Source organism: Cariama cristata, unplaced genomic scaffold, assembly GCF_000690535.1.
Source record: "Cariama cristata isolate BGI_N322 unplaced genomic scaffold, ASM69053v1 scaffold1340, whole genome shotgun sequence".
In the NCBI taxonomy this organism is placed as follows: domain Eukaryota; kingdom Metazoa; phylum Chordata; class Aves; order Cariamiformes; family Cariamidae; genus Cariama; species Cariama cristata.
In genome coordinates this window covers 5,143-17,652 of record NW_009596147.1, presented here as the reverse complement: position 1 = coordinate 17,652, position 12,510 = coordinate 5,143, and positions in this window count along the sequence as shown.

Here is a 12,510-nt window from a genome sequence, read left to right as displayed (position 1 = left end):
GATAAAGGTTTGATGAAAGACTTCAACCAAAAAAATCCCCCTAAAACATAACAAATCCTTCCACTTACACAAGCTGGTATTTATTTAGTATCAAAGTTCCCTTTCATCTAGCTGAACATACCTGCTCTTTTAGAACGTAAGTGCAGCTGACTTGCTAAATTTCTGTCGGGTCAGGCAATGAAACTCTGTTCGCAGAGGACACGTTCTCTACCCTCACTGCCACTTTCTAGAAGAGAACACGCCAGGAACATGAACAGTAAGTTTGTACACAACAACCTCAGGCAGGCTAAAATCAGAGTTCAAGAAATACAGCAGGCTACAATGACTGAGCTTTTATGACCGTGTGTTTACCAATTTGGCAGTCTCACTTGAAATCTAGATAGGCAAAAAAACCCCAAACATAACAGCTGGACCCTTCACTTCTGTTTAAACTAATTTTCCTTTTTTTTCCAGACATTTATACAGAACAAACTGTAGAACAACAGCTATCTTAATTTAGGCATTTCCTTCCAGATACACGAGTTAGTCTTAGATACGAACTCTTAGAGCTGAGACAATATTTTTCTTCTACCCTCCAGTTCTCTCTAATAGTAATGGAAAGGTCAATGATTTAAAACCAAAAAAACACCTTTTGAGCTACAGACTTCATTTCAGGCCTAGAATCTGAACCTATGGGACTGTGTTTAGTGGTCAAAGCGATGATGTGCAATACATCCTTAAATGTACAGAATCTACAGTGCTTTATTCTGTAGCCATTTTATCTTACGTTTGGGACTCAGTTTCCCTGTTCTGTCAATCTACGTATAAACAACCAGCTCTATATTGTTTTGTCAATCAAATCAAAATGAATATTGAGGAAAAATGTTATTTGTTCTATTGGGCTGTTATTTTCTTTGAAATCTCTGTCTCTGTCAGTGTGTTGCCCTGGTAGTGGATACTGCCTCTAGAAGGTTATGATCTCTTAGGGTACACATGCATTGCTTTCTAAATACCAGCCAGATCTTGTACCCACCATCACTTTCTGTGCATCTGCATTGCTTGGGCATACGCCTATGTTCAGACACAAGCTTTAGGCAGGCTTTGGGGCACAATTTGAAAAACAGTCATGATTCTGTGTTGGGTTTAAATGTCTACACACTCATGTCCCTGATATACAGACAGGTTGAACATTGCCATTTAGCCTGCAACATTAACACATGTTTTGGAGCTCTCACAAATGTGGCCAGTGACGTGCAGACAAGCTTATTCCTAAAAGAGTCCTAATATTGCAGTGTAAATTTATCTCCAAAGATTTCCAAAGAGAAGTAGCCAGCCAAGTTCACATGGTTAACATAGGTGCAGACACTGCCTTATACTTCAGTTCAAGTAAAGTGTTTTCCGAGTGCCTAGCAAGTAAGCAGAAGTTCTCAGAACCGGCTGTAACTGTGCAGTTAACCCAACAGTAACATATAAATTAAGAAAATGGTCAGAAAACAACTGATCCTGAGAAAATAATAACAATAAAAAAACCCCACTCTATTGCAATGTTTTATGATGATCTAATTAACATGAATATTAGATTCCTACAGAACAGGGACATTTTCATACCCAGATGTGTTATGTGTTCATCATTACCTATAAAATGTATGTATGAATATCATCCTCCATCAGTTACTTCACACACTGATTGCGAAGCTCTTTCCCCTCCAGCAAATGGAGGTGTAAGCAAAAGAATTCCTAGGTTTGAATGAGTGACTTGCCTACCAAGGGCAAGAAAATGGATAAAGAGCTTTCAAAGGGTCACAGAATATAATGCAATAGTGGGAACTGTGCTGCCAGAGAAATTCTGGGAACTGAGGAGGAGATGGAACTGGGAGGAAGATGAGGTGAGGCAGGGACAGGATACGGAGTGGCATGATGAAGCAAGAGAGGAAGAAAGCAGGGGTGAAAGCAGAGAGAGATTATTCTTGTTCTCTCCTGTCTTACTGAAAGGCAGAGGGAGAGCAGCAAAATCCTAGAAGTCTTAAACTCTAGCTACATTTATTTTTATGTTCAACAGATTCTAGCCTTTGCTTTCCATTCACAGCTCAGCACTCATGCCATCACCAGCTCTTCATGTTCTCAGTGGAGCACATGTGCTCTGGGAAAGATAAAAATTCAAGAGTAGATCAGCCCCTGAGCTCTTGTGCAGAGGTCAAGCACCATGCCATGGTGATGGATTTGCTGCCCATAGAACATCTGTTTCAAGGAAGACGCATGTCAGTCAGAGAGAGTAACCCTTGCTGATCATGATGAGTATGGTGCACCTCAATCACATAAAAGAACGTGAGGGTTCGGATATCTGGCCACCAAGCATATTCTCTGGAGCGTACTTGCAATTTGAAGACTTGTTTTGCAAGCTACTCTCAGATCAAGGACAGCGAAGAGAGGGTATGTTGCAAAAAAAAGCAGCAATTTCTGTGGCAGATAAAAATCAGTTATTGTACTCCAGAAGTCAAGAAATTCTGAGTGGAATATAATCTCTCTAAACTCTGCCTTGGAAGAAACTTCCAAAACCACAGACCAGAGCTCCATCCCTTGTATAGTGGTCAACTATACTAATCTAATGCAGACCATATCCAGTTACAGAAATCTAGCCAGGGAGTTCACAGTTTCTGTGTATATATTTTTCTTTTTGGTGTGGTTTCTCTGAACTTCAGTTGCTGTTCCACGTTACAAATCAGACCGAGTCTCATGGTACTCAGTTGTGACCTGCAGACTTGCTTCATGTTGAACAGACCTCCTGAAGTTTGCTACCAAATTCCATTCTTCAGAGGTTTGGGAGAGATGCTCAGCATGCAGAGTGCGTGTGCTACCTGCTCTGCTACTTTTCTCTGCCTGAGCCTCAGCTTCTCTTCCTCTGCAGTTTGGTATCCTGCAACACCGCTGCCAAATGTAAAGTCTAAGTCTGTGCTTGTCTTTCAAGCAGTCTTGCAACTTCCCCATTCAAGTACATGCCAAGCGTACGCCCTTGTTAGGGAAAAAAGAATACTCTGACTTCTGCAACTGTGAATGCGTGTTACAGCCAAAAAGTCAATGTAAAACTTCACCAAAAGAAGTTGTGTGAAAACCATATCAAAGGAGAAGCAGACAAAACCTCCTACGGTGTGTCCTTTGGTCAGAAATGGCACGTCTGGCGTACACCAGAAATAGAGAGCTGGAGATGCAGAAACTAGACAACTCTATTCTTACTGGCTTCTGTTTCTGACGACTGTGAATTCCCCTAGGGAATATATTCAAGGCAATGAGCAGTAGCGGTAGCTGTCATTTTCCATCGACTTTTGTGAGAGAAAAGCCTTTAGAAATTTTCTACTCAAGTTATCTTCACACTACTTTCACAAAGTGAATGTGCATGGAACTGACTGATTTTAGCAAAAGAGAGCTAAAACCAGAACATCTAAGAGCCTTGAAAGAAACATGTAATAGAAAAAACTAAGCATTGGAGACTGTGCCCAGTCCTGTGCCCGTATTGTAAGTTTCTACTTCCTAGGGAAAACAAAGAAAACCGTTAATAAGGACAATAGTCTGCTGCAAGTTCACAAGGCCAAGCACACTCGCTGCATTCTCAATTTTATTCATTATACATGTAGAATAACAGTTGTAATCCCTTTATATTGTGAGTGGATGTTAATGCAAAAATAATAATCTCTTCTGTTCTCTGCCACTGAATCTGCTACTTTTCACCATTCATATTATTGACAGCTGCAAGAACAGTATCCTCACTCTTGGTTGCAGTTAAAAACTATTTTTGCATGAGTTTCTAATTATTTCAAGAGCAATGTGTATGAGATTTGGGGCTCTCGTTCATTAAAAAGAAGGAAGGCTAACCAGAATTTCAGGCAATAAAATAGAAAACTATGTAAAAAATAGGTAAAAGAATGTGCGCTCAGCTGAGTGGGTTTGGAAAAGCAAGGAAGCCAGAAGGACACACTAAACGGAGAGAATCTTACTTCTCTGAAGTTGAAAATGCAAGCACTTCTCTCAGCAACTGAAGCAGGCAGAATTTTTAGGAGTAAACTCAGACCTATACCACCCTAACATCAAACAATTGCTTCAAAATCAATTCATGGGATACGATGGGGTATATTTTCAACATAGGAAGTCAGGTGTAGTGCTTTAGTTTAAACTCTCTGCCCCTCAGACTGAAAAGCATATATCTCCTTTGTATGCAGAGTCTAAGTACCTGAGTGACAAACAAAAGGTGTTAGATATGCAGACAGTTCTCTTCGCCAAATACTCAACATTGGGGAAAGAACCTGGGAAATCTATTAACAATGAAGAACTGAATAAAAAAATAAATTTTAAAAACAAGACCAAAAAACCTATGATTCCCAACTTTTCTGTAGCCAAGCCCTATTTGAGGAAATTGGCTGTGCTTCTCTGAATTCAGTTCCTTATCTCTCTCCCTTGATCCTTTGTGCACTATTCTACTCTTCTAACACAAAATCTGGGTGCCTGCAGAAAGCACCTGTGATGTGTGCCTTACTGGCTCCAAAGTAGGACACCAAGTGAGGCGTCCGATGCCTTGCACGCTGCAGGACCTTCATGCCATGGAGCATAACCAAAGCAGCTGCAGCTGCCACCACTCAGTCACTACGACACAGTGACTGTGGCATCAAGTCTTCAGACTTGCCTCTTCCTGTTTTCTGGGTTGTAGGACGTTATTTCCACTTTTTCTGAATCCACAGTCTGAAAACATATGTTCTACCCTGAATTCCTTAATTGACCTGGCCTTACACTACCCTTATAGCATAAGAGTGTTATCAGAGGTGATACAGTTGATGCTCTTCCCGTTTCAGAAAGCAGTTCAGAGGTTAGCACTAATAATGCCCAGGTTATGTGTTTGAGTCGCATATGGGCTGATCTGCTGCTGTTTTCCACCAAACCTGTCTGGACACATAGCAAAGTCCTGGAAGAGGACAGAGTCTTGACTCTTCGAGGGTAATTCCTGCCAGTCCCCCTCTGCTGGGAAGTCCAGGCTCTTAGAAAAGCTCTGTTAGCGAATCACTAAAGTAAAACCAGTGCTGGTTTTAAAAGAAAAGGGTTGCTATTATGTTTTACGGACAGTTCAGTGCCACAGTCATGTGTTTGACATCTTTTAAGAACGTCTGCTGGAATTGTTGCAGGAGGAATGAATAACTTGTAAATCGTTTCTTGGCCTGGGGAACTGAACTGTGCTGGGAGGAGACCAGGTGTCTGAAACAGCAGAGCTGTGTTACCCTTGTTCCCTTCTCAGTAAATCCTGTTAACTTAGGCTTTTTGCAGTGATGTAGCTATTTCTGCTGTTGGGTTCTGGAGCTGGGAGGGTTGTCTCAGCAGCACAATGCATTTTGATCAGTACAAATGTTCCCTCAGCCACAGGACCAGCCTGACTCTGCTTGGGAGACCCATGAGAATCACAACTATTCGACACTGTAATTACTTTAAGTTATAGGGAGTAGATGTTAAATGTCTAGTTTTTATTAAAGAGTTCATCCAAAAGGAAATCCATGCAGACACATTTTGCAGAAAGGCTGAAGCTGTCAGTGTTCAACAAGGAGAGAAGTAACGACATCAAATCAAACTGATGATTGTGAGCATTAAACTGCTTTTACATGTCTAAAGGCCTTTTTTCTTGACAAACTGAAGATGAAGTGACAGTGCAGTTTGGAAAAAGTTGTATTTGCTTAGTCAATAGGTCTCTCCAGCAAGTACCTTTGATACTTCACTCAAAATTGATCACAGATAAGGGAGCATTATTAGCTGAATGGGCTGCTAAAGAAATCTTTCTTTTGATTTGGGAAGGTCCCTGAAGTGCTATGATGGGACCAGGAGGTAAAGAATGTCTACAGGACCTGCTATAGTTAACATGATAAGCCAGAGAAAGCTTTCCAGAAAGTCACCATGGTTAATGACATCACCAGACTGTCACTTTGTACATTGAGTTTGAGATCACAAACTGTATCTGGAATACCAGTTAGGGCCACCTTGATTAAGCAAAGACTATGAACCTTCTTCTTTTTTCTTTTTTCCTTTTTTTTATTTTTTTATTCTTCTGTGGGGTTGAACTTGGTAGCTGTCAAGATTCATAAGCAAAATCTGTAGCTGTCTCTAGAAAAAAAGGCCGTAAGAGATTTTATTTTACTAGTGTGCGTCACTAGTTAATCATTTTATGGACTACTACTGCCATCGCGTGTTGGCAAGGAGTAACGCTTGATAGCATACCGAAGCCTGACGTTAACAGTGAAAGTGACTTGTCTTTGTTTATGTTTGGTGAGCTTAAGCCTATGCACATTTTTTTCCCCTTCATCTTTAAGGAATGGGAAACTCTTTCAAGAGAAAAACAAAGGAACAGTGTGTGGAATTGGTGGTTGTTCTGTTTTTTTTTTAAATCGGTCTAGAAAATAAAAAAAGGAAAATAATTTATTTTCGTATGGAACATTGCAAATAAATATTTTATATTTTTAAAAATATTCTATTATTTTTCTTATTTTGTATTTAAATAAATACACTAGAAATGCCATCAGAACACTTTATGTCTCAGGGTGTAATACTGTACAGATGCTGCAATCTTTAAGCACAAAAATTCAGAGTCCTTGATGACATCTCTCAGCAAAAGATGGACACAGATTCTGGTCTAAATATGGATTTGCACCTCTTACTATGAAACCATAAGCCTGATCTGACATCAGTGGATGGAGAGCAGGGCTAAAACAATAAATTGCCACTTCTGCCTAGTTTGTGAACTTCCACAGAGACAAACAAAACACCCACCCTTATCTTTGTGTAGTGAGACTGAGGACACACCACCTGTTTTTCAATAAATGTGTTGTGTAACACCTGTCTTCAACTTAGGTGTCTTTTATAAAGCTTTTTCTCTTGCTATAGCAGTCAAATTTATTTATCATTTCTTTACTCTGTACCCCAGGAAACCAACAAAAGGGATGCTACAAATAGCACCTTGTGTGATGCAAATATAATATGTATAGAAAATGAATCTTAAGACAGGTCTGCTATCCATCTTGCTACCTTTCACACTAAAAGGACAGGAATTAAATTTCAGCAGTTGATATAAAGGACTGGATGCAGGATTTTGAGTCGGGAGAGTGAGAAAGGCTTTTTGGCAGTGTTGACTTTCCTGTGTGACCTTGTGAAAATGACTTAGTCCCTCCGCATCTTTCTCTGCCACACGGCCAGAATAACATTCACTCACTTTTACAAGGTGCTTTGAGGCAAGCAAAAATTAGGATTGACTAACATTAAAGTTAGACCTGGTCAGGGGCCTGGGCTTATGCAGCAGGGAGGTGCAGATGCATTCTGTTGACCGAGGCTGGTTGGTCTTATCCAGCCCCCCCATGTCACAAACATGTCCCACTGGGTCCACCAGACGGGGTGGCAAGGCAGTGTCACTTCGCCCCCAGACCACCCCAGGAGAAGACCCTCCGAGGGATGGCAGGGTGTCATCATGGGGTGGGCAAGCTACAAGGCTCCCTCCCAGGCCTCCCAGCTAACCATCCTCCATGGGGACAGGGATGCTGCCCTTGCTGCAGAGCCAGACCCCAGCAGGAGAGGAGACCACCCCTGGCACAGCCCACCCAGCCATGCCATACCGCTGGCCTCAGTCAATCCTGGGCAGCGCAGGAAGGCACGGCAAGGCAAGGGAAGTGGCAACAGGTGGGGACAGCAGCAGGTACAGGCGGACGTGTCCCGCTTGCTCCAGTGGCACAACAGGGCTGGCAGAGGCAGAAGACGGCAACAGTGAAGGCAGCACAGGGGAAAACGATATCTTAACAGAGATGACGAGCTAGGGCAACAGGAGAGAGAGAAAGACCTCGTGGAGCAGGACCCCTGTGCATCTTCCTCAAATAGCTGCAGGAGGCAGGGTGGCCAGTGCAGGTCTCCTGTCCATGGAGCATGGTGTGAGGAGCCTGGGGAGGTACACTGGCAGGGTCACGACTGGAGGAGGAATTAACAACAATGACAACACACTGAGGCCCTCCATCAAGACCAGGTAGGTGGGCAAGAGTGGCAGTGGTCAAGAGGAAGAGCTGTTCTGGAACGTGAAGAAGGGCTGCTGGGTCACCACCTGGCAGGTACCAGCAGCGATGCTGCGAGAGGCAAGAGCGTGGCTCCACCCCAAGAACATGGTGGGGTACTACTGCCTGCCAGGGATGTGCACAGCCCTCAACACCAGCCAGTACATCATGGAGAAACGAAGAGGAAATGACAGCAGCAACATCTGGAGGAAGTGGTTAACTGCAGCCCTGCGGGTGAGGAATTACCTCTCATGGTCCCTCTCCCTTCCACAGCCCAGGAGGAAGGCACATCGACAGAAGAGGAAGACGAGGAGAACACGCAGCTTACCCACCAAGACTAGAAGTGTCAAGATAATATCTACTGTGAAACGTAGAAGAGAGTGACAGCACAAGGAAAGCGTCTGACTTCTAAAACCATCAGCTATTAAGAGCAGGCAAGCTCTTGACATTTGGCTTCCTAAATAAGTGTATATCTGCACTTCTAACCCTACTGCCTAGTGATTCACATACACTGAGATAGGGCTGGCAGATTAAGAACCAGAAAAACAAAATGGTTAGCATTGCATATGCCAAAGTCATCAAAACCATTGCCCCAGAGATTCATCTTTCAGAGACCATGTGTTCCCCTCACATACATATGTCCCATTCAGGAAGGTTTTTAAGTACATTACTATGTTATACTGAAAACAGAAGGCCTTACTAGGTGGTTAAAACCAAAACCCCACAATATATATTTCAACACATATTAGAACGGAGGCCTTTTTGGAGATCAGAAAAAAGAAAGAGTGCTTGTTAGATAAACATACTTTTTGACATAAACAGACATTACAACCTGCTTCTCCACGGCTAAGGTGTGCATTTGCATATATATATATGTAAGAAAAATAAATGCGGCTCAAAAATAGGAGAAAAAGAACAAAAAATCCCATTTGGGGCTCAGCAGCCCAGTCACAGACCACACACCTTGATCTGTCATGTGTACACATACCATTTTCCTTTTACCAAAGGTCAAGAAGAGAAAGAAGCTTGGTGATACAACCTAGCTTCACTTTTTAAGGTGACTGAAACTATAGCCATAGGCACTATCACATATATACTAGTATTTCTGTCTCAAGTTGAAAGAATCGTGTGTGTCTACGAGCTATCGTAAGAGAAAAGCAGTAGTCAGAAACTCTTGGCTTAAGAGGCTGCTTAAGAGAGAAAGATACTGATGTGGGCTAGGGATTTAAACAGGGGAGAAGGAAAAATTGAGTTAATGGGAAAGGCTGTGTTTCTGACCTTTATATTTGTGGACAAAGACAAAATAAGGTGACATAAACCTTTCTGACTTTGGTCTAAGTTGAGACAAGGTCTAAAAATCAGCTAGTTATAGAAGTATTAAATTTTTCATGTTTCTAGTAAAACAACCCACTAAAAAAAACTGAAAGAGAAATGAAATCAATATCAACACAATTTTGCAATAGATGTTAATATGCTTCCTGTGTAAAACCACTATGTATGAGTATATAGTTGTGTATATAAATATACGTATTTAAATTTCTTGAATACCTTATGTAGAATTAAGTGGCCATGGAGATCTTTCGATCTATTTTTTTCCTTTGAGTTTTTTTCTCCAACTAATTGTTTAAAATTCCCAAATGCTCTTACTGAAGTTCACCTTTAAATCTCATAATGCTTTAATACTTTTTGCTTTTCCTCCTTCGCACTCTGCTTTATTGCTAGTTAATAGAAACCGTCTCAAAACATTAGAACTTGAAGAACATTTAGCAGTACGCAAATTTCTTATTTGTCAGGAGTCCTCATTTTTAGCTCCCATATCTTGACATAACTCATGAGATGTATCACAGACTGTAACGGGACAGAGTGGTGTAGAGACAGAGGCAGTAAATCAAGAAGGAAAGTTTTGATGTGCCATAAACTGCTACTTCACATTAGATGACTTAGTGGAGAGGGAGGTGCCAATCTCTTCTCCCCATTATCCAGTGATAGGACACATGGGAATGGTTCAAAGCTGGGCCAGGGAGGTTTAAACTGGACATTAGGAAGCATTTCTTTACAGAGAGGATGGTCAAACACTGGAACAGGCTTCCTAGAGAGGTGGTTGATGCCCCAAGTCCATCAGTGTTTAAGAGGCATTTGGACGATGCCCTTAAAAGCATGCTTTAACTTTTGGTCAGGCTTGAATTGGTCAGGCAATTGGACTAGATGATCACTGTAGGTCCTTTCTAGCTGAAAGAGTCTATTCTGTTCTACAAGGTTGGAAGGTTAAGAATGGCAGTGCCACAAGACCAGAAAAGAAAGATTCCCCAAACGCATTTCAAATTTAGTTCTCAAGTATTTCACATACTCATTCAGACTGTCTCTACTCAAATTTCCTTATTTGTGTTTAAATTGTAAGACTAAGATAAAAATCCTTCTTTTCCTTTATGGATAAGGAGAGATTTTTCTGATTTTTTCTTTTTTTTTAAAGCAACTTTCCCTATCAAGATAATTTCTAAGACTGCCTGAGATTATAAAATGGGAATGTTTTTCTTCTTTCTGCCACTTAATTAACTTTTAGTTGAATCTAAGAGTGAACTTGTCTGGAGAAATACTTCAGCAAAATTACAAGTGACATGATGCTAGTGATCACTCAGAAATTTACATTTTGGTCAAACTGAATATTCTTAACCCAATCTGTACTGTATTCTTGGGGTAGTTGTTTTTATGCAAATTTCAGTTCCAATGTGCTGAAAAATACTTGGTTTATAAAAAATGACAGAAGAAAACTGATCATTTTGACAACAGAAATCTATAGATTTGGGTCTGTAAGAAGGTATCGTAGCTGATATGAAGCTTGGAGTAAGCATATTAACTATTCTGCTAAAATGAGCAGTGATGTAGCACAGTGCTGATTTTATTACTTATTGTATCTTTGCTGACTTCATTTTGAAAATTAACAGGCAGTTCAGACTTCCATGTTTTATACTGAGGGGTTTTCTGTGTTTGTTTAGTTTTTTAATTGTTTTCCTGCTTACATAGGCCAGTAGTATTAAATGATCAGTTTAGCAAACAGTTCATAATGTCATCATAGAACAGTGGAATTTATATTTCAAGCAATATGAATTAGTATTCAAAATTCAGAAAAAAAAATTTGGTTTCTTTACTTAATCGTTCTTTGGTCCTTGACATAACAGGTGCCCTATGAAGCGGGAATTACTTATTCCTTTTCTCTGTTTTGTTATTGTACTAGAAAAGATGAGAATGCAATACATCACAGTTAGTACAAGATATTTATAATTTTGTTACACAATTTCATCAGTTTGATTTATTACAGTGTATTTTCCCCATTCACAATCTACAAGTTGTGTGTTGTCTTCTTCAGTTCACTAACACTGTATTGCTCAGGTGTTGCCATGCTGTTTTAAAACGATCCTGAATATTAGCTATTATAAAGTTGAAATGCCTTCCTTCAGAATCAATTCTGCCATCATTTATATATATTAAAGAAAAAAAAAAATCTTTCAGAAGTGTTGGTAATCTGGCAATAAAACTTGTTAAATCCCACGTTTTGAGTATTTGATTTTTTTCATCTATTTCATCTGCTTTTGTGATATAATTGGGAAAAGCAACCCTGTGATACTGCTGAATAATATGGCAGAGCATGGTTTGAACATTGAATTTCTGTCTAAAATGCTTCTAGGGAAAAAACCTTATTGCATTTTTAACAGTTTCATCTTCTGACAAAAGAAGCTACATTTGTTAGATGAGTGCTGTTGACAAACACCATTTTATCTCAAGAGAACAAGGAAAATTTGGGGTTTTAATTTACTAGTGTGGACGGGAGAAAGAAAAAAAGTTAGAAAGTGGAAGATGTTTTTACAACAGTAAAGACCCTTGGCAAATTGTACTAAAGGGATTATCTATAATGGCCTCCCAGGAGGGTACAAGCCAGATATAGGGAACTCACAGTGAAAAACAATAGCTGAGAGAAAATATCAGCTGCTTCTTTCCTCCCTACCCTCTTTTGTGGTGTTTGGGTTTTTTTTGTTTGTGGGGGTTTTTTTTGGGTTTTTTTTGGTTGTGTTTTTTTTTGTTTGTTTTTTTTTTTTTTTTTTAATGTGGACTAATATAACAAAACAGTTTGCTCTAAAGTGCTCTCACAGGTAAGGGGCTGAGGCAACACTAACTTTATGGCAACGTTTCAAATTGATCTTGTTTATCAAGCTACATTTCATATTTAAGTTTTCCAGAAAACCAGTATCTAGTAATTTCAAGCTGATGTATAAATACTTTCAAATATGTGGCACATGAACAGAATGAGAATGTGAATTATTTATGTATAAGGATAACATTTCTTAAGCCTCCTGAATAACATTTGTTAATGCCTCCCAAAATACACATTTCCTAAAACATTAACTTACTGTGAATTGTGTCTAAATAAGTATTTCTGATGACATCTGAAGGTACATAAAGATCAGCTTGGCATTGACATTTA